At 36.9% G+C, this 22,787-nt stretch overlaps 1 long non-coding RNA gene across 1 annotated transcript; it reads right to left on the reverse strand.

The window, feature by feature from the left end:
• Nucleotides 1–862: 862 nt before the first annotated feature.
• Nucleotides 863–21,572, reverse strand: LOC130542567 (uncharacterized). Its single transcript, XR_008957219.1, has 3 exons — nt 21,450–21,572; nt 3,256–3,456; nt 863–1,327 (listed from the first exon to the last, which is right to left on the reverse strand). It is a non-coding gene; the product is annotated as an uncharacterized LOC130542567 (long non-coding RNA).
• Between the last annotated feature and the right edge of the window lie 1,215 nt (nt 21,573–22,787).

Genomic DNA, 22,787 nt, shown 5'->3' on the forward strand with positions numbered 1-22,787 from the left:
TTCTTTCAGTGTAATTATTCTGAGACTCATTCATGGTGGTGTTCATTCACGTGCACATTCACTTGGTGCTCCTTTGTGTTAACAAACAGTATTCCATTACATGACTTCACCACCATCAGTTCATTCACTCACCTGCTGACATACATTCAGATGGTTTACAAAATCCTGGCTATCCGAAATACACCAGCTATATACCTCATACGAGGGTACAAATATCTGTATGGAGTTACACTTTCACTTCCCTTGGGCAGAGAGACCCCTAACTGTGGAATCACTGGGTCACAAAGCAGGTAAATGTTTACACTGTAAAGGAACTACCAAACTGTCTTCCCAAGTGTATGAGAATTCCAGTTCCTCCACACCCTTGTCAACAGTCGGTATGTGTATTAATTGTGCTTGGTTATTTTCTGTATATTATGACGTTCTGACCTCTCTTGGGAGCCTTCAGACCTGGGAAAAGACTGCCCTTCCCGGAGCTAGAGGATTCCTGAAGATAACGACAACCTTCCCACAAGCACGTTTTCGCGTACACACCAAGCAGCGCACTGTCTGTGCCCCAACTACGTCTTACCCAGCTCTCCCTCCCACATCCGTAGGGTCGTGTCCCTTTCCTGGGGAGCACACGTGCCAGGACCACAGCGGTGCCGGAAACCGTGGAGCATACCGAACCCCGCGGACACGATGCCCTTTCCTATACCTAAGCCCCTCTGACAAAGCTTAATGCCTACAGGAGGCACCGGAAGAGACACAGCAGTACCCAGTAATAAAATAGCGTCATTATAGCAATATACGTTCACAAAAGCACACGAACGTGGTCCCCCTCTCCCCAAATCCCTTATTACACTGCACTCACCCTTGTGTCTATGACGTGCTACGAAACATCCACAGCAGGACAGGAAGTGGGACGAACGAGGCGGGCGCGCCATGTGATGCGGGGTGGGCAACCGACTATTCACGCTCCGACGGGAAGGAGGCGGAGCCACAGCTGCTCCCCGATGCAGGTGCGAGTGCGGAGCTGAAGATGCGGAGCCCAGTGCTTTCTCTGCCCTGAATGGGTTTCAGGCAACTCTATAGAGACCACCTCTGTGGCCCCAGACGCACCAGAGTAATTCGAACTGGCTGAGCCTAAAGTGTTGACTCCTTCTTGCCTTGTCTTTCCTGGGGGAATTCCAAGGCGGCTCTGGCACAACTGCCTTCCTGGTTGGATTTACACTCTATTATTAAAGAAAGTCTTTCGTATTGATTTGTTTTTTCAAAAGACTTCCCTACTTCATTCATCTGTTCTGCCTCATCATTCCTTTTTGATAGGCATTGAGCATTCTCGCATCTGCAAGGATGAAAATACGGTAGCTATTTATGAGACCGCCATGAAACTGGAAAGGTTGAAAATCAGTTTTTGATACAGATTTCCATAAATAGTTTTATTATTATATTCCTAATCTCTAACTGCTGAATCCTAGATGAATCTCTTACTTTGTTTTCTTGAAACAGAACATAATTTAAACTATTTTCGGTTTTTTTGGTTTTGGGGTTTTTTTTGTTTTGTTTTTTGTTTTTTTTTTGTAGCTGGTCTGTGATGTCTTTTAGCTTGAACGAAGTTTTGTTTAGAGAAAACATTTCTTCCTTTATCTATATAGTCACACAGATTATAGCTGTAAGGGTGGGGGAGGGGCATAGGAAGAGGGAGACAGAGAATCTCAAGGGGACTCCACGCTGAGCACAGACCTGTCACGGAGCTTGATCTCACAAGCTTCAAGTCATGACCTGAGCCCAGATTAAGAGTAGGACGCTTAACTGACCGAGCCACACAGATGCCCCTCTTAGTAGATCTTATTAGGAGTGTATCAAATCTATTAGTCTATAATTTATAGAGAAATCAACTTTTGGCTGTTTAATACTTTTATTGACTATTTAGTGTTCCATAGATTTTTAAATTTTTATTTCTGCTCTTTATGTTTTTCTTCCATTTTCTTAGAATTAATTTGATATTATCTAACTCCTTTAGAATAATCATTTTTAGCCTTTCGTTTTTTGTATATATACATTTAATGTAATACCTTCTGTCTAAACAATTTTGCCTGCCTCTGCAGGCAATACTAGATTTTTTAAAAATTGTAATTCAGTTCAAAATATTGTCTGTGGATTATTTAGTAATATATAGCTTTACTGTATAACGCTTGATCTGTGGATTATTTAGTAATATATAGCTTTATTTTCAAATATAAGGACATATTCTAGTCATCTTTTATGACTGAATTCCAGTTTCACTACATTGGGGTCAAAGGACTTTCTGAATTATCTAGTACTTTAACATTTGTTGAGATTTTCTTTTTACTCCAGCCTATATAAAATTTTTTACAATACACTTTGATAAATGTTCATGTGAATGTCAAGAGAATCTGTGCATTCATCTATTTTGTTCTGCAGCACTTCATATATATCAATTAGGTAAATATCTTAATAACTTCTACAGATCTTCTATGTGCTTATTGAATTTTTTTCCTGCTTGGACTTAGTTATGAGAAATGTGTGTTAAAATCTTCTTCATTGTGGATTTTTGCACTCCACCTTTTACTTTTGCCACTTTGTTCTGTATATATTTGGAACTTATATTGTTGGATGCACACAATTTTAGAATTATTTAATCTTCTTGGTAGATTGACCTTTTTCATTATGAAATGTTTTTCTTCTATTTATTTATTTTTTTGCTCTCTCTTTATTTCTAGTGATACTTCTTGCCTTAAAATATTCCCTATTTGACATTGGCATAACTACATAAGACTTCTTTTGGATACTGCTGAAATAACATGTTTTTCCATTCTTTAGTTTTTTTAGCACTTTTACTCTTTTCTGTATTTATTTCTAGGAGTATTTTCCTTCTTCTTGAAGACTTCCTTTTAGTATCTATCTACTACTAGTGAATTCTCTTCACTATAATTTTGTGGACATGTCTTTATTTCACCTTTACTTTGAAGGATATTTTCAGTAGGCATAGAATTATATATTTTAAATTATTTTGTTTAAAATGATAATTACCATTTTTTAAAAAAATTTCTATTAAGAATTCCACTGTCAGTCTTATTTTTAGTCTTTTGGGTTGCAGTTAAGAAATACACCCTTCCTATAACACTAACTTGACTACTAAGATAAGGAAAAACTGAAAAGCGGGAAAAGTTCATAGTGGGGGAAAAAAACAACTATGAGGGGAAGAAACACCACAGAAAATAATTTATTAGACAATTAAGTGACACTTACTTTTGACCAAAGTTTGCAGACTGGCTGGAATTTGATTATTAGCGGTCAGATGAAAACAAGTAATGCTCCACTCTTTGTCAGAATACCTTCCAGAATGTCCTTTAGTAGAAACTGGATGTTACATGAAACTAATTGCCACAAATGAGGTTATAGTTTTAGTAAAATCCAGCATGGATGTAAATTTTGACTCGTACTCCAAACCTAAAATGAAAGCAGAACTATGTTAATAACAGTCATATTTGATGAAAATAATTAGTTCACTTATTCATTGATCAATATCATATACCAATGAGGTGACAAAAGTTAATTTTCTTTCATTATAATTCACTTGATATATTTTGTTAAAGATATTTATAATATCAGTCAATAAAAATAAATACCGACTTTCAGGGAAGACACGATGCAGACGTGGGTATTACATGAGAACATAAACCCTATGAGAGTGTGAACTTTGTGTATCTTGTTCTCTGTGGTATCTCTTGCACTGAGATTAAGGTTTATTTCATAGTGCTCAAAAATATGTGTTGAGGGTGCAGGAATGGGTTACCCAGGTGATGGGGATTAAGACATGCACTGGGGATAAGCACCAGGTGTTGTATGTAAGTGTTGTCTCACTAAATTGTACACCTGAAACTAATATTACACCGTATGTTAACTGGAATTTCAATAAAAATTTAAAAAATATATATGTGTTGAACAAATGGATCAGTTTTTCTCTAAAAGTTGACTTAAAAACATCTTAAGGGTGATGATAATAAGCAGTATAATCTAGTTGGAGAGGCATCTAACAGAAGTCTGTAAACATCAATCTCTTATTCACTCTACACACATAGTCCAGATAGTATTTACAAATGAGGCAAATCTTGAATGTCCACTGAGATTGGCTCTGTCACTATTTTTAGGGGATACTGAAGTTACCACGTAGTGTGATCTGAGATGTCTTCAGGCCTAGTTTGCTCTAAAAATTATTAACACCTTTCAATGGTATAAACCACCTCTTGAAACTTTGAACTCTTCATCGTTTGCAGCACTTCTGGTGAGGCTACCAAGCTCTGTATATATTCAGTATGTTTTGATGGTAACAACAGTTTGAAAAGAAAAATATGGAAAATAACTACATGTATTTGGGTGAGAAAGATAACTCCAAGTTTAGACATATGAGACAGGCCTACGTTTCTCACCAATAGCATTTCATGATTGTCTACAGTTCCTGCCTGGCTTGAAGTTCCTTAATGTAAAGTACTTATTTGGTTAGACAGTAGTGAGGCTCTTGCCTCCAGACTTATTTAGCAACTATCATAACTTTTACTCTTTTAGCATCATATTAGATTCTATGAGTGGTATAAAAAGTGCATAATGCAGTCTGTTTTTATGACGATCACAATTTTGTTTTCTGCAAGGAAAAAATAGAGATATCTGCATTTGCTTGAACATGTATTAGAAATTCTGAAACCTCATATTAGAAGTCTGAAACTTCATAGTGGGATTATATATTTGAGATCTAAATCTTGACTTAACTTTCCTAAAGATATCCATGGTTGGCAAAGCTGGGAAGTTGGGTTATGTAAAACCTTCCTGGTCTACTACTTTTGGGTTAAATTGAGAGTGTTATCACCCATCCTTGGAAAGAGAAAAGTTTCCTCCCCCCTCCCAGAAAAACTGGATTACTTTAACCTTTACAAATGTAAAATAATGCCACCTAAAGGAGCTTCACTGATACAAAACAGAGTTTAGCATGCAGAATCTACTTTCATGTGAAAAACAGAGCAAAGAAACTATAGTCTGTGTCCTTCACCACTACTTCCGTGGAATAATGGAAAGATCACAGGCTTTTGAATGAGATAAATCTGCATTTGAGTCATGTTTGTGAATTAGCACAGGTTTCTTAGTTTCTCACCTACAAAATGGCCTTAATAATGTCGCCACAGAGCATTCTTGTGAAGATTAAATAAGAGAATGCATGTGAAAGCTCCCAGCAATTAGATTTTCAGTAAAAATGAAGTCTAGTCTTCTGTTGTTCTTATAGTTGTTTCCACAGAGTTTAACAGAAATTGTCTTTCATTTCATACATTAGCTTTGTCTTTCTATTGGGTTAACATATAATTGAGGAAATGGCCAAGAGTTATGTGGGAAAAAATCACTAACCATCAGGGAAATGCAAATCAAAACCACAATGAGATACTACTTCACATCTGTTAGAATGGCTGTCATCAAAAAGAAGAGGTAACAAGTGTTGGTGAGGATGTGGAGGAAAGGGAAGCCCCCCATACACTGTTGGCAGGAATGTAAATCGGTTCAAACACTATGGGAAACAGTTTAGAGTTTCCTCAAAAAACTAGAAATAGAACTACCATATGATCCAGCAATTCCACTTCTGGCATGCAGCCAAAGGAAATGAAATCTCTATCTTAAAGAGATATTTGCACTCCTGTGTTCATAGCATCCTTATTTACAATAACCAAGATATAGAAACAGCCTAAAGCAATGAGAGATGGATAGAAAAATAGCAAATATACATATATATATATTTATATATTCCATATAAATAGATGGATAGAAAAATGGCAAATATTCCATATATATGGAATATATATATATATATATGGAATATATATATATTCCATATAAATTGATCAATGTGGAATATTATGCAAACATAAAAAGGAAAGAAATTTTGCCATGTATGACAACCTATATGGACTTTGAGGACATTATGCTAAGTAAAATAAATCAGACAGGGAAAAACAAATACTCATATGTGTAATCTGAAAAAGCCAAATTCAGAATCAGAGAATAGAATGGTGGTTGCCACAGGATGGGAAATGGGAAGAGTTGGTCAAGGAGTACAGACTTCTAGTTATAAGATTAATAAATTCTGGGCATCTAATGATGATTACAGTTAGCAATACTGTGTTATACACTTCAAAGTTGCTAAGAGAGTAGATCTTAAGTGTTCTCACCAAAAAAACAAAATGGTAATTATGTGAGATAATGGAGGTGTTAACTAACTTTATTATAGTAGTCATTTCACAAAATATGTGTTCAAACAATCACCTTGTACATCTTAACATTATACAATGTTATATGTCAATTATATCTCAATACAGTTGGAAAAAATATCCTTGAGGACAATAATAAGGTCTTAGTCTTCTTAGTACCAGTTTTCAGTCAGTTATAACACTGTGGTCTGGAAATACTACTTACCAGTTTGAGAAATAGACTGGTTCTCTCATTGTTTCATTTATGCCTATCTGCCTATCTGCCTATCTATCATCTATCTATCTATCCATCCATCCCAGATCTTCTATACCTGATATGGATACAAGTGAACTTCAATATTTCTGTATTTATTGTTAAATTTGGTTTTTTATTCCTTAAATACTTGAACAAAATTATAGTAAGTGCTATGTAAATAGTAGATCCCATTATTATAGCTCACTCAGTAAATACTTCATTTTACAATAATTCATTCAAAAAATTATAGGAGAAAAGATATAAATTTCTTCTGAATACATGGTTAAAATCAAAATTCAAGTTCTAAGCTGATAAAATTCTTAGTAGTAACAATAAAGCTGACAATACTTACTCAACCAGAAAAGTAGTTGACTTATCCCAATCTTACTCAAAGATTTCTGTTAGGTGACTTTAAATATCTCTTCTCATATACAAAAATGTGTACCTCATTTAATTGAGATAAAGATGCTTTCAATTTCCGTTTATAAAATAATGGCCCTAAAGACTTTAAAACAAATAGTTAACACCAGTATGATTTATGGTGGGGATTTCAACAAAACTCCATCACAGATAAAGGTCAAAGTGATAAACTTATATTCCTAATGACAGAGAGTTCCAGAAACAGAGGTAAATCCAAGGTCTGTATACATAATCATGGAATGATAATGTGCTAGAGAACACCCGCATTATAACTCTGGTAGAAACCCTGCATCCTAAATGGCTAAGCTGGGAGCAGAGAATGAAAAGATGTTGATCACAACATAGTTACCAACACTCCCTTCACTGCCCCCCCCAACAAAAAAAAGGAGTAATCCAGATTTATCAGACAGTCATGGACATTTTTTTAAAAGGAAGGTTTTTTTTGTTTTTTGTTTTTAATTTATTTATATTGCATTTTCTTTTAATTTCTGGAAGGATGAATGCACCTACAATAAGTTTTAGCAAACGTATATGATATTTGTAATGAAATGGAAATAAGTAATCTTGACAGAATTGAGAAGATTTTTAATAAATCAATAAATTTCTAAGTTAGAAATAATACGTCTTGTTTCTGTGATAACATAACCTCTACTTCTTCTCATTCTCTTTTCTGTCTTCTTTGTGTAGACCACTCATTATACACATTGGCATTGCCCAGGTGTGTCTTCTTCCCTTGACTACCTGTTTTTCCCACTCTGTAGATTTAACTATCACTTTAGCCATATGTGTGTGTGTGTGTGTGTGTGTGTGTGTGTGTATGTCTATACATACAGATATAGAATATATCAGAATCCAGTGTCTCTGTAAGGTATCATTCACAATGTTGGATATAATCCCATATTATTAGCTATACAAAGAAACATTAAAATGTAACATACTCAGATAAAAGGCAATCAATGAACAACTCTATAAATATACTAAAACCCACTAAATTATAGACTTTAAATGATAAATTCTATCATATGAGTAATTTCTCAAACTATTTCAGCAATAACAAGCAATCACTGGGGTTTCTGAGATGATCCATATGTAATTAGCAGACAAGATTTTAAAAGCATTTATAATAACTAGGCTCAGTATGTAAATTAAAATACACACATAATGATTAAACACATAAATCTTAGCAGATAAACTGAAATGTTCATTGAAGAACCAAATGGAAATTCTAGAAAAAAGTATAGATACATAGATCTTATGTATATGTATATTCCATGTACTTATATCTACATTTATAACTATCTATAGTAAAGTTTTCAACCATAATCATTCTCTACTTGAGACTTCCGTAATAGATACAAGGGTCCAATGGCCATCTTCACTTTGTCTCATATGCACCTTGAAATCAACACATTTAAAACTGAGCTTAACATCTTGTCTAAAACTCCACCTTCTGTATACCTCCACAGAAACAGCAGATTCCACCCATCCCATCCAATATGGAAACTGAGATTTACCTTTGATCTCACATTTTTCTTCTCCACTCACATCTAAACAATCACCCAGTGCACACAGATTTTACTTTCTTAGTTTCCCTTTTCTTTCTTCTGCATCACTACTAGATCTATCATGGGTAATTGGGGGGAAAATCTCCTTTGTTCTCTTCTGCCTCTGGTCTTATTTCTTTAAATCCATTCTCTAAACAAAGCATAGTTACAAACTGAAATATAACTATACTACGGTTATGATCAGGTATTTTCAATGACTCTACATATCCTTTGAATTAACTCCAATCTTCTTATATTATGTGCAAAAGAGAAGATACTTCCACATCCCCTTCTTCAACTGGAAGAAAAAGATGGGAAAGGGAAATTTTAACTTTAAATCAACTAGGAATCTTGACTATTTTATGGGACTGGGCATTTTAATAATTGACTGAAGGAACTGACTGGAAAAATCATGAGGGAAACTCCATCTGAGTTTCAGCTGGAGAAAAGAGAAATGATTAGCCTCATCAAATGAATATAAAGAATAATAAGAGGAGGATCAGAGTCATGTATACTTTCATTCCAAGGAGGATGGATTTGATACACTAGTTATATGTGCAATTTTTTATACTCGATACAAGCTCTGTACTTCATGTTCAATAAAAAAAAAAGAGAAAGAAAAGCTTTATCCTTAGTTTAGAATGCCCTATCTCCTCCTTCTGCCTTACTTGAATAATTACTCTTCATTCTTTAAAACACAAGTGGTGATTTTACTTAGCAATTCCTGATTATTCAAATCTTAGTTTGTATTCTACATCCTTGTTCCCGTCATACCCCTTGATCTACACATGCCATCATCCTTACAGTATTGGATTTTGACCATGTGTTTTGGTTCTGACTATTCCATGAATTCTTTAAAGTCAGAGAATATGGCCCATTCATCTTTGTGTTTTCAAAACTGCAAACTGGACCTGAAATATTAGGTTATCGATAAATAAACGAAACGATGTTGCAGAGGAGAGACAAACGGAACTATCAACAACAATAGAGAAGTAGGTATGATTATTTTTCAGAGGGGATGAAGAACTCCATCTGGGGAAGTTCATACTGGAATGGCAAAAGATCGTTTTTAAAAATAGAGCTTCCTACAGACCTAATAAGCACTAGTTGAAGTTAAAACAGCACAAAAAGCTAGTTAGCACAATATCATTGGGATGCTTTGAAATTGCACTCTCTTTAGATACAGGAATCTGAACTGGAAAGTCTGGGAGTTACAAAAAATAGAAGGTATGGTGCCTTCACTCCTTAACATCTCTGTAACCATGCACCACCTTTGGGGAATAATCCTCTTCTGAGAAGATCCATCTGATGACTGAGATACAGAGAATACAAGTGATTCTCTCAATTGCTTAATAATGAAACTAAGACAAAACAAAAAACCTATCTTCTCTAAGGAAAATAACCCAATGCTTTGTGTGAGAGAATATAGAACTAAGGGATGATTTAGCTATAGAAAATGCAAGTATGATGATTATTTCAGTTCCTCTCAGAAGAAAGGAATGTCTTATGATACCACATACAGAAAACCCAAAAGACTACCAAAAATCTATTGGACTAATAAAGGAATTCAGTAAGATCACAGGATATAAAAATCAATATACAAAAATCCATTACATTTCTATACACAATAAAGCAGCAGAAAGAGAGATTGAGAAAATAATCCCATTTACAACTGCACCAAAAATAATAAAATATCTAGGACTAGGGACCCCTGGGTGACTCAGTCAGTTAAGCGTCTGTCTTTGGCTCAGGTCATGATCCCAGGGTCCTGAGATGGAGGCCCATATCGGGCTTCTTGCTCAGTGAGGAGCCTGCTTCTCCCTCTACCTCTGCTCCTCCCCCTTGTTTGTGCACTCTCTCTGGCAAATAAATAAGTAAATCTTTAAAAAATATATCTAGGAATAAACTTAACCAAAGTGATGAAAGTCTATACTCTGAAAACTAGAAAACATTGATAAAAGATATCAAAGACAACACAAACGGAAAGATATTCCATGCTCATGAATTGGAAGGACAAATATTGTTTAAATGTCCATACTACCCAAAGAAATCTACACATTAAGTGCAAACCCTATCAAAATACCAACAGCATTTTTTACAGAAGTAGAACAAACCAACCTAAAATTTGTATGGAACCACAAAAGACCCTGAATAGCCAAAGCAATCATGAAAAAGAAAAACAAAGAGGAAGTATCACAATCCCAGATTTCAAGTTATACTACGAAATTGTAGTAGTCAAAACAGTATGGTATCAGCATAAAAATAAACACATAGATCAATGGAACAGAATAGAGAGCCCAGAAATAAACCTGTAATTATATGGTCAATTAATCTTTGACAAAGGAGGCAAGAATAAGCAAAGGGTAAAAAAGAGTCTCTTCAACAAATGATGTTGGGAAATCTCTATGCAAAAGAATGAAACTGGACCACTTTTTTACTTGGTACACAAAAATAAACTCAAAATGGGTTAAAGACCTAAATGTGAAACCTGAAACATAAAAATTCTAGAAGAAAGCACAAGCAGTGATTTCTCTAACACTGGCCATACAAACATTTTCTAGATATTTCTCCTAAGGCAAGGGAAATAAAAGCAAAAATAAACGATTGGAACTACATCAAAATGAAAAGCAAAGGAAATGACCAACAAAACTAAAAGACAACCTAATGACTGGGAGAAGATATTTACAAATGACATAACCAACAAAGGGCTAGTATCCAAGATATATAAAGAACTGATACAACTCAACACCAAAAAAACAAATAATCCAATTAAAAATGGGCAGAAGACATGGGAGGTTACTCAAAAAATTAAAAATAGAACTACCATATGATGTAGTAATACAAAAACACCAATTCGGCTAGATATATGTACCCCTATGTTTATTGCAGCATTATTTACAATAGCCAAATATCGTCAAGTGTCCAACACTAGATGAATAGATAAAGAAGTGGGATATATATATACAATGGAATATTACTCAGCCATAGAAAAGAATGAAATCTTGCCATTTGCAACATGAATGGATCTAGAGAGTATAATGCTCAGTGCAATAAGTCAGAGAAAGACAAATACCATATGATTTCACTCATATGTGGAATTTAAGAAACAAAACAAAGGAAAAAAGTAACTAACCAAAAACAGACTCTTAACTACAGGGAACAAACTGATGGTTATCAGAAGGGAGTTGGGTGGGGGGATGGGTGAAATAGGTGACAAGGATTAAGAGTACATTTATGACAATGAGCACTGAGTAATGTATGGAATTGCTGAATCACTATATTGTACACCTGAAACTAATATAACACTGTATGTTAACTATATTGAATTAAAATAGAATAAAATAAAAAGTCACTTTCATATTAAAAGAAAGGGGATTTCTTAACATGGGTTTTAACTTTTTTTTTTAGTTTATTTTTATTTTTTTAAAAGATTTTATTTATTTGAGAGAGAGTGAGAGAGAGAGAAAGAGAGAACATGAGCAGCGGGAGTGGGAGAGGGTGAAGCAGACTCCCTGATGAGCAGAGAGACTGATGCAGGGCTCGATCCTGGGACTCCAGGATCATGACCTGAGCTTAAAGCAGATGCTTAACCAACTGAGCCACCCAGGTGCCCCTTAACTATTTCTTTTGAAAAAACTCTACAAAAAAACCTATTACCTTTTCGCCTAATATAAAAAAGTGAAAAATTACCATGTAAATAAAATTAGGTGCGTATGCTTCTATTTTCTTTTGAAAATATATCCCAGGCTAGAAAATGTTGCTTTAATAATGTTATGACTATCTATCATCTATCTATCTATCATTTTTTGTGTATATATGCACACACATTATATATCAAGGATTATCCCTTTTTTAAAAATTTTCTTATGCTGCCCTTTAGTTACTTATTTTGAACATTAAGATACTAAATTTTGAAGAACTTCTTTTAATGAAAGGTTTCAAGTTTATTAATTTAGTTTTTCTAATAAAAATGAAGAAAACAAGGCATTTTACAGAACTATAATCACTGTTATATAGCCAATGGAAGGGAAAGGGGATAAAAAAAATATCTTATGGACTTAACAATGGTTAATTAGTATTTCATGTTAAAGTAAAGGCATTGTTTAAAATAATATTAAATGGCTCAAGCAGCATAAAAATGCTACCAAGTTTGAGTAACAAAATCTAACAGATTGATTAGAGTTGGTTTGGGTCTTCAGAGTTCAACTCTAGAGGCCTTGTCTCTGCCACCTTACTTTTACAATGACATTTTCAGTGCACAGTGATTACTCATTGGGTTTTCCTTTCCCTCTGAATGGTTTATGGCAACAGGAGTCATCGACCATGAAATTGCAGGAGGTCTCCGAATAAATACTATCATTGACTGAAGGGAAACAGCTGCACACATTTGTACACATTTCTATAACACCTAATGTAAAACAAGGCATCACACTGGACCTGGCGAGGTGGTTCTCCTCCCCCTCTTCCTCCTCCTTCTTCTTCCCCTCCTCCTCCTTCTTCTAATGGAAATATCCTGATTTAGGTGGGCAAAGGCTGGATATGTTTTCTTAAGTGAAAAGCAATGGAGACATCGTGGAACTGCTGCAAAGATTAAAACCCATTCATATACACACCCATTTCCTATTCCTTAAAGTAAAAAAAAACAAAAAACAAAAAACAAAACTATAAATTAACTTACTGAAGAAAACCACAGGCAAGTATATGTATATGCATATACATATATGCACATATATCTGCATATTTAATTTACCTATTTGAAATCTTTTCCCCCATTTAAATTCAAACAAGTCCCTTAATGAGTCTTCATCTGTCCCTTCATTTGTTCATTTGTCATGAGTCCCCAGAAATGAAAGACTCCATTTTATGAATGAAGATAAAATGTTCCTTGAATAGTGAATCTTTCTTAATAAAAGGAGAATTCAGGTTAAAGCAAGGGGGATAATCAGTTCTTGAGGGCTTTGGGTTATTTTTTCTAAAGTTTTAATTCATTTATATCTTCACTAAAAAGAAAAATGTAAATTATTCTCTGGGTTTCCATTTAGCACACAAGTGAGTTCTAAGATATTATTTGAGGGAATTAACAGCCGAAATTATCCTAAGAGAAAATCAATAGTATTCAGTAATGTGTAATTGCATTTTATTTTAGTGAATGTTAGAATAACGACATATACGTGTTAAACCACAAGCATCTTACGGGCTTTAAAATATGTGGTTAGGGGATTTTCCAGCTGCCACATATCCTGCCAGATGCTTCGGGTTTTTGGTCTATTCCACAGATTCGGAATGAAGAAACTTGCTCTGCAGAAGTGCCAGGGCCTGCATTCAGATGCTTTCCTTGAAGATTCCTTGAATCTAGTTTCATGGTGTGATGAATAAAGCAGCACTGTCAATGAGATTAAGTCAAGCTGCCCCTAAAAATAACACTGATTGAGCAGTTATTTCATGATTCATCCTTTAGTTTCGTCTTCTTAAAAAAATTGTCATTAACAAGCTAAGTGCTCGTTAATAATAAATAAATGAATAATAATGAATGAATAAATGAAGGAATGTATAGCTCAAATATAATCTTCTCTAAAAAACTTGGTGACTCTTTCCTAAGAGATTTCCAGAACCATGCACTTCTTGATTTATTCACACTTTCAGTATGGCTTTTCTAACTTTGCTTTAGTATTATGATCATGTGTTTTATTTCTCTGTGACTTTCTGGTGTGCAAAGAGCACATTTTCTGTTTGCCTTTTCATTCTCAACACAAAGTATGGCATTTTGCATATTAAAGATGATTAGGGAATGTTTGACAAAAGAATTAAGGAATGAAGCAATAGGCTTCCTAAGCATAGTCTCACTCCGTTGACAGTATCAATTAGATCATTACAAACTCAAGCCTTTTATTTCATCCCTTCAGGAATGTTGGTAGAGTGCTTAATATAAAGTAAATGCATCCATAGCTACCGATCAGCTTTCCATTGAAGATAACATCCGTGAACGTAAATAAGGGAGAGGAGGGGAGAAATCCCCAATGGCACACAAAGCCCCAGGCTAAAGCTCTGGGGGCAGGAGATACGAAGTTACTATGGGCTCCATAAAAAACTAGTTAGGGTGCTGTTGGCTGCTTAACCTTTCTGGTTATCGGTTCCTTCATTTGTATGATGAAGGGATCACTTTAATGATAAAAATTCCCTGTAGGTCTAACGTTTTATTTTTGTGATCGATAGCTGTACTGTTCAGGGACAAGCTCTGTAGGCTCCTCATCACATTGCTTGAAGTACAGGCATCAAATCATTCTAATGGGTATCAACAGGGGGAAACCAGACTTCTAAAATGATTCTATGTGCAAAAAGCAGCACAAACAGAGGCAATGAGGGGTCACGTCCTGGTGGTGGTGTGTGGTGGGGAGAGAAAGCTTCAAGAGAAGTGTTACCAAAAAATATGGACACTAAACCTAGGCTTTTCAGGGTGAATTTTGCAGGGACACAGCAGGGGACGTAATGGGAATAGTCGTTCCAAATGTCAAAAACAACATGTGCAAAGAATAAAGGTTTGAAGCGGTGGGAACATAAAGGAAATTGAAAGTAGTTTGGTTTTGTTGGAGAATTAATCTGTGTGATGGAGACTGGAGTCATAGGCAATAGTCAGACCTAAAGGATCTTGGATTCCATGTCTAATGGTGTAGACATTCTTATTTGTGCGGTGATGGACCATTTGGAGGCGTTTTAACAACAGAGGGACATGACCGATCATTGTTTGCAAAGCTCATGACGGCTGCTGTGTAAAGACTAACTCAAGGAAATAAAAGGAAAAGCAGTGGGTCTCTAAGAGGGAAGTGAGGTGAAACTGCAGGGGAGATGGTGAAGGGGTAAACTGGAACAGGAGCAGTGACCTGGAAAGGGGCGCAGGACGAGAGAGATTTGTGAGGAAGAATCAGCAAATAAGATTTGTTAATAAACCAGATTTGGAATCAGGGAAGAATTACAGGGTAGAGTAGGAGATTCTTTTAGGTCAGGCAACTGAGGGGAGATGATGTCATTAAATGAGATGGGCAACGTAGAAGCAGGAACATGCTGGTGGAAGAAAGATGGTGAATTTGGTCTTAAATATGTTAAATCTGAAGTGCCTTTGGAACATTCAGGAAGGAATAGCCTTTTGCAATTAGTCCAACAGTCCTGCCTTGAAAGTCTAACATCATGCTCTCACCCCTTCCTCATTTCCTACCTTTCTCTGCTTTCCTGCTCTAGCCAACACTACCATCTTTAGATTCCTTGAACATGCAACAGTTTTCTGCCCAGAGCTTTTGCATTTATTATTTACTCTATTTAAAATAATTTCTGAGGGGCACCTGGGTGGCTCAGTCGGTTAAGTATCTGCCTTCAGCTCAGGTCATGAATTTGAGGTCCTGGGATCAAGCCCCACGTCAGGCTTCCTGCTCAGCGGGGAGCATGCTTCTTTTCCTCTGTTTCTCCACCCTGCTGCTCGTGCTTGCTCTCTCTCTCTCAAATAAATAACAAATTATTAAAAAAAAATAATTTCTAAGGTGCCTGGGTGGCTCAGTCTGTTGAGTGTCTGACTCTAGATTTCAGCTCCGGTCATGATCTCAGGATCCTGGGATCCAGTCCCACATAGGGCTCCCAGCTGAGCAGAGAGTCAGCTTGAGATTCTTTCTCTCCCTCTGCCTCCGCCCCTCCTCCCCACTCACATGTGTGCTCACTCTCTCTCTCTAAAATTATTTCTCCTAAAATATTTATAGCAATGGTTTATGTTTATTATTATGTCTCAGAATATTTTCTTCTTAGAATCACCTTCTAGTACTATCTCAGGTTGCTCATTACCCCAGTCATCTTTATCAATTCCTATTTTATTTCCTGCATTGCTTATATGACTATTTAAAATAGTCTTGGTTATTTATGTATTTACTTGCTAATTGGTTGTTCCCCTCTCCCCACCTGACAAAAAAGCTCTGTGGGAACATGGATTGTTATTTGCTGTTTCTACACCCACATCTAGAACAGAGCCTCATATGTACTAAATGCCCTGCCGAAATTTATTCAATGAATGACTGAACCTATGGCCATGGAATTATGGAGAAAGGATGGGCTGATACTCAGTGGGGGGCACAAGAAGATTTACTGGGGAGTTTCAATTGTCCAAGCCCCTTCTACAGCTCTGGGAGAGCTGCTAGCAATGGGTTCACACAATCAGATTTTGTGTGTGTGTGAAATTCACAAAATAAGATATTTTAACCATGGTAAAAGTACTATCTTTTTTTAACTCTGACCTTTTCTACTCTACCCTCCTCATGTCAGGTGATGTTGAAAAAGGCATATTTGAAATCTGGCTTGAAAAGTTAAGTTGGGATACATTTAGTTTGTTTTTTAAAGGATGATATTATATAGTTCGCAAAATAAAAAAACATAAATGCAGAATTACATACAGACAGGGATATTTACTTAGAATGAGGAAATAATAAATTACAAATTTTAAAAAACTAATACCTTAAACATCACAAAGTCCAGAGAAATAATGTATTTTTATGCTATTTATTTCTGACGTACTTCTGTAACACTTCTTTTCTGATATTTTTGGCTGGGTACTCTTTGACCTCCTCTTCAAATTCCAGTGCTTTGGTGATATAATTTTCTTTCTTTCTTTCTTTCTTTCTTTCTTTCTTTCTTTCTTTCTCTTTCTTCCCTTCCCTTCTTCCTTCCTTTCCCTTTCCCTTTCCCTTGCCCCTTCCCCTTCCCTTTCCTTCCTTCTTTCCTTCCTTCCTTCCTTCCTCCCTCCCTCCCTCCCTTCTAGACTCCAGCCCAGCTAGAGCACAACACGAGCCTTGAACTCATGACCCTGAGATCAAGATCTGAGCTGAGATAAAAAATCAGACACTTAACCAACTAAGCCACCTTGGTGCCTCAGTATAATTTTCTATACAAATAATAAAAAGAAAATTCTACTTTTCCACTAGCATGGTTGATTTTTTAAAACACTGGTTGTTTAAAAAAATATTTTTAGCATTATAACTTGTTAATGCAATATCATATAACTTTAAGGATTGTTTTCAAATTTGGGAAAAATCTCAAGTTTCCTTCACACAAGTTGTTACTTTCATACTCACTGACTTCACAGGTTTGTACCCTACAAACACAGGAATTCTGATAAATTCTATTTTGTGTAATTGCCACTAAAAAATAGTGTGCTTATCTTTGCATATACCCAAAAAGAAAGAACTTCTATTACTTGAGAACCAAATTCTCTAATTGCATGTTATTCATTGAACATTAGAAGAATTTTCAGTTATGTACATTTCAAAATTTATTTCTCCTCCATTTTTCATATGCTTCTGGTACTGAGTCACTCGGGGTACATTCACATTTCGATGAAATCTTTGGCCCTGCTGCTCTGTCACGCCATTAGATGAGTCAGTATTTGGGGTTGCCTAGGTGACCTACTAATAACTTGACTATATACCTACACAGCTATACGGACGTAGTTGATATATATACAAGATGGCCTAAGGGAAAGAGGAGATGGACAAGACAGGAATTCTCACATGAATTGTTTAGTAAAGAAGTCAGTAAAAGATTTAGGAAATAAATGGACAGAGAGGAAGAATTATAACAGGTAAAGGCAAATATCACGGAAGAAAGGCAAGGAAAAATTTCATGTCTATAAATATGTTTAAACAATGTTTATACAGTACTAAACCACTAATCATTATGAACTGATATTTTAAAGAATTAAAAATTAAGATAATATAAAATATTGGATTTTAGAATGGAAAGTTTTCATATAAAATTGGAACGAATATACTTGTATTACTTTCCTAAGGCTGTTGTAACAGATTACTGCAAACTGAGTGGGTTAGCCAACAGAAATTGTCTCATATTTCTGGAGGCTAGAAGTCAAGATAAAGATGTTGGCAGGTTTGGTTCCTTCTGAATGTCATGAGGGAAAGATTGATCCAGGCCTTTCTTTTTGGCTTATAGACAGTTGTTTTCTCCCTAGGTCTTAATTTTTTCTTTTTCCTACGCATGTTTGTCTCTAGGTCTGAATTTTCCCTTTTTAAAAGGACATCATCGTACTGGATTAGGGACAGCCCTAACGATCTCATTTTAACTTGATTGCCTCTGTAAAGACCCCATCTCCAAATAAGGCTATATTCTGAGACATCAGGGGTTAGGATGAGAACATATCTTTTGGAGAGGACACAATTCAACCTGTAACACATTAAATTTAAAATTATATTTAGTGTTACTAAGTAATGAGTGAAACAATATGATGGTAAGCAAATGTCATGATTAAAAAATTGAGCTACCCTATGACCCAGCCATTGCACTACTGGGTCTTTACCTCAAAGATACAGACATAGTGAAGAGAAGGGCCATATGCACCCTAATGTTCATAGCAGCATTGTCTACAATAGCTAAATCATGGAAGGAGCCGAGATGCCCTTCAACAGATGACTGGATTAAGAAGCTGTGGTCCATATATGCAATAGAATATTACTCAGCTATCAGAAAGAACGAGTTCTCAACATTTGCTGCAACATGGACGGCACTGGCGGAGATAATGCTAAATAAGTCAAGCAGAGAAAGACAAATATCATGATTTCTCTCATCTATGGAACATAAGAAATAGGATGATCGGTAGGGGAAAAAAGGGATAAAGAAAGGGGGTGTAAGCAGAAGGGGGAATGAAACATGAGAGACTATGGACTATAAGAAACAAACTGAGGGCCTCAGAGGGGAGGGGGGTGGGGGAATGGGATAGACAGGTGATGGGTAGTAAGGAGGGCACGTATTGCATGGTGCACTGGGTGTTATACGCAACTAATGAATCATTGAACTTTATATCGGAAACTGGGGATGTACTGTATGGTGACTAACATAATAAAAAAATCATTAAAAAAAAAAAGACTGGTATGCAAGATCTACAAAGAACTTCTCAAACTCAATACGCGAGAAACAAATAAACAAATCATAAAATGGGCAGAAGATATGAACAGACACTTTTCCAATGAGGACATACAAATGGCTAACAGACACATGAAAAAATGTTCAAAATCCTTAGCCATCAGGGAAATTCAAATCAAAACCACACTAAGATACCACCTTACACCAGTTAGAATGGCAAAAATCAACAAGGCAGGAAACAGCAATTGCTGGAGAGGATGTGGAGAAAGGGAATCCTCCTACATTGTTGGTGGGAATGCAAGTTGGTACAGCCACTCTGGAAAATAGTGTGGAGGTCCCTTAAAAAGTTAAAAATGGAGCTACCCTATGACCCAGCCATTGCACTACTGGGTATTTACCCCAAAGATACAGACGTAGTGAAGAGAAGGGCCATATGCACCCCAATGTTCATAGCAGCATTATCCACAATAGCTAAATCACAGAAGGAACAAAGATGCCCTTCAACAGATGACTTGATTAAGAAGCTGTGGTCCATATATACAATGGAATATTACTCAGCTATCAGAAAGAACGAGTTCTCAACATTTGCTGCAACATGGACGGCACTGGAGGAGATAATGCTAAGTGAAATAAGTCAAGCAGAGAAAGACAATTATATGATTTCTCTTATCTATGGAACATTAAGAACTAGGAAGATGGGTAGGAGAAGAAAGGGATAAAGAAAGGGGGGTAATCAGAAGGGGGAGTGAAGCATGGGAGACTATGGACTCAGAGAAACAAACTGAGGGCTTCAGAGGGGAGGGGGGTGGGGGAATGGGATAGACTGGTGATGGGTAGTAAGGAGGGCACATATTGCATGGTGCACTGCGTGTTATACTCAACTAATGAATCATCGAACCTCGCATCAGAAACCAGGGATATACTGTATGGTGACTAACATAATGTAATAAAAAAACGTTAAAAAAAATAAAAATAAAAATAAAAAAATAAAGTCCTGTAGAAGGAAGCACTCTGTCAAAACAATCAGCCTTTGAAAATTATAGGAACATTATAGCTAGAAAACTGACAGCTATGAAGTTTCTAAGTGAACTTCTAAACTCTAAACCACTTTCCCTTGGTTCCGTGAAAGAAAACATTTTATTTCAAAAATTTACTTGACGCTTATTCTGTTGTTGTTGTTGCTGTTGATGACCGCTCTTCAGTTCCACCTGAAAAAGTATATTTCTCATTTTGATAAACCTAGCACATTAGGCATCGGCACCCACTGCCACCACTGCCTTCAAAGCTTCCACTTCAAGCTTCAGTCTCCTTACCAGCCTGCAAGTCTCTATTTCTTCATTCAGCCTAAACTAATTATGCCCACAACTCTGTCTCTCATTTTCTGCTTCCCTCCTGGAATTCAGCTACCTCATCCTCAGCTTCCTGGAAGCTAATCAGAAATAAAGTGGGAAAGAGAACTATAGTAAAAATGAGGGTCCTCTTGGAGATGATCACAGAGCAACTCAGGAATCGTTGCCTGGGTTCTCTTGCTACTACTGTAAAATCTACTTCACAAACAACAAAACCAAATGTGCACGCACACAAAAGAAAGGAAGTCACGGGATCCAGAGAGCCCAGGATCTAAGACCAGGAAAGGCTATAGTAACCCACAGGACTGTGGGCCTGAAAGCAGCTAACCCAGACTGGAGCAGTCAAGACTGAAGGAGCAGTACTCTCAAGATGAAATGATAAAGTTCCTGCTGTGCGTGAAGGTCCAGAGAAGAAATTTACACAGCTGGGGAGTATGGAGATAAAGGAGGAGGTAGAAAAATAAGCATTTTAAAAGAAAAAGAAGCATTTGAGCAAAAGAGCAATTAAGGACATCAAGAAAAATAAAACTTTATGCAAGAAATTGTAGCAAACTCTGCAGCTACAGATACTATTTACAAGGTCATAATAATATAAATGTGAACACGGATCTAACAAAATCATATTACTGAACTGGGAGGCTCCCAGGTCCTATATATATAGGCTTTCCATGAAAAAGTCATTCCAACCCCTCAGAACGCTGGTCCCATTAAAACCACGGGAAAGCACGTGTGTCTCCGCACATACCAGTTTGCTTCTCTTAAAGGCGGTTTCTGATGCTCGTGCAGCTGGAGCAGCGAGAAGGGACGCTATTCACGGTGCTCGGTAACCTCAGCAAGCGGCCCTACTGGTTCCACTCCGAGTATCTGAAGAGTCCGAAGGCAGTTCACCTCGAGGCTGGCTGGTGGAAGCGATCTTATGCTGGAAGAGAGCACATCCGGCATGTGGAGTGTGTGTCACAGACCCTACTTCATGTTAATCAGTGGGACCCTGAGGACAAAGCTGATATCTTGATATTTGGTCGGCCTTATTACCAGAAAGATGTAGCCAAGATGATCATGAATTTAGCCGACTATCACCACCAACTCCGGGCACAAAGCTCAGAGGAGGTCCCTGCCCAGGGCACATCCACCCAGCGGTCCCCCGAGGCTGCCCGTTGAGGCAGCCACCTGGAGCCCCGCCCCCCCCGCACTGCCCGCAAGGTGGCCACCTGGAGCTACCCCCTCCCACCCCGCGTTGCCCACCAGGAAGCTACCTGCAGCTACACCCTCCCACCCTGCCCTGCCCGCCAGGAGGTTACCCGGAGCTCCCCCGCCCCAGCACTGTCCGCGAGGCTGTGACCCAGAGCTCGCCCCTGGCGCTTCCCGTTCAGTGGGAAGCCTGCTTCTCCCTCTCCCACTGCCCCTGCTTGTGTTCCATCTCTCTCTGTCAAATAAATAAATAAAATATTTAAAAAAAAAGAAGTTGTGGTCCATATATACAATGGAATATTACTCAGCTATCAGAAAGAACAAGTTCTCAACATTTGCTGCAACATGGACGGCACTGGAGGAGACAATGCTAAGTGAAATAAGTCAAGCAGAGAAAGACAATTATCATATGATTTCTCTCATCTATGGAACATAAGAACTAGGAAGTTTGGTAGGGGAAGAAAGGGATAAAGAAAGGGGGGTAATCAGAAGGGGGAATGAAGCATGAGAGACTATGGACTCTGAGAAACAAACTGAGGGCTTCAGAGGGGAAGGGGGCGGGGGAATGGGATAGACTGGTGATAGGTAGTAAGGAGGGCACGTATTGCATGGTGCACTGGGTGTTATATGCAACTAATGAATCATCGAACTTTACATCAGAAACCAGGGATGTACTGTATGGTGACTAACATAATATAATAAAAAAAACACTAAAATAAAAAAAATTTAAAGAAGATAAATAACCATCTAAAAAAAAGAACTCTACAATCATACTCTCTTATAAATAATATGGATGTCATACCAAATCCATTAGGATATTTAACCACTCGACAAAGCAAGTAACTTAAACAAGGCAGTAGTAAGCTAGCAACAAGCATCCATTTGTGCCATCCCT

The sequence above is a fragment of the Ursus arctos genome, unplaced genomic scaffold, assembly GCF_023065955.2.
Source record: "Ursus arctos isolate Adak ecotype North America unplaced genomic scaffold, UrsArc2.0 scaffold_37, whole genome shotgun sequence".
NCBI lineage: Eukaryota > Metazoa > Chordata > Mammalia > Carnivora > Ursidae > Ursus > Ursus arctos.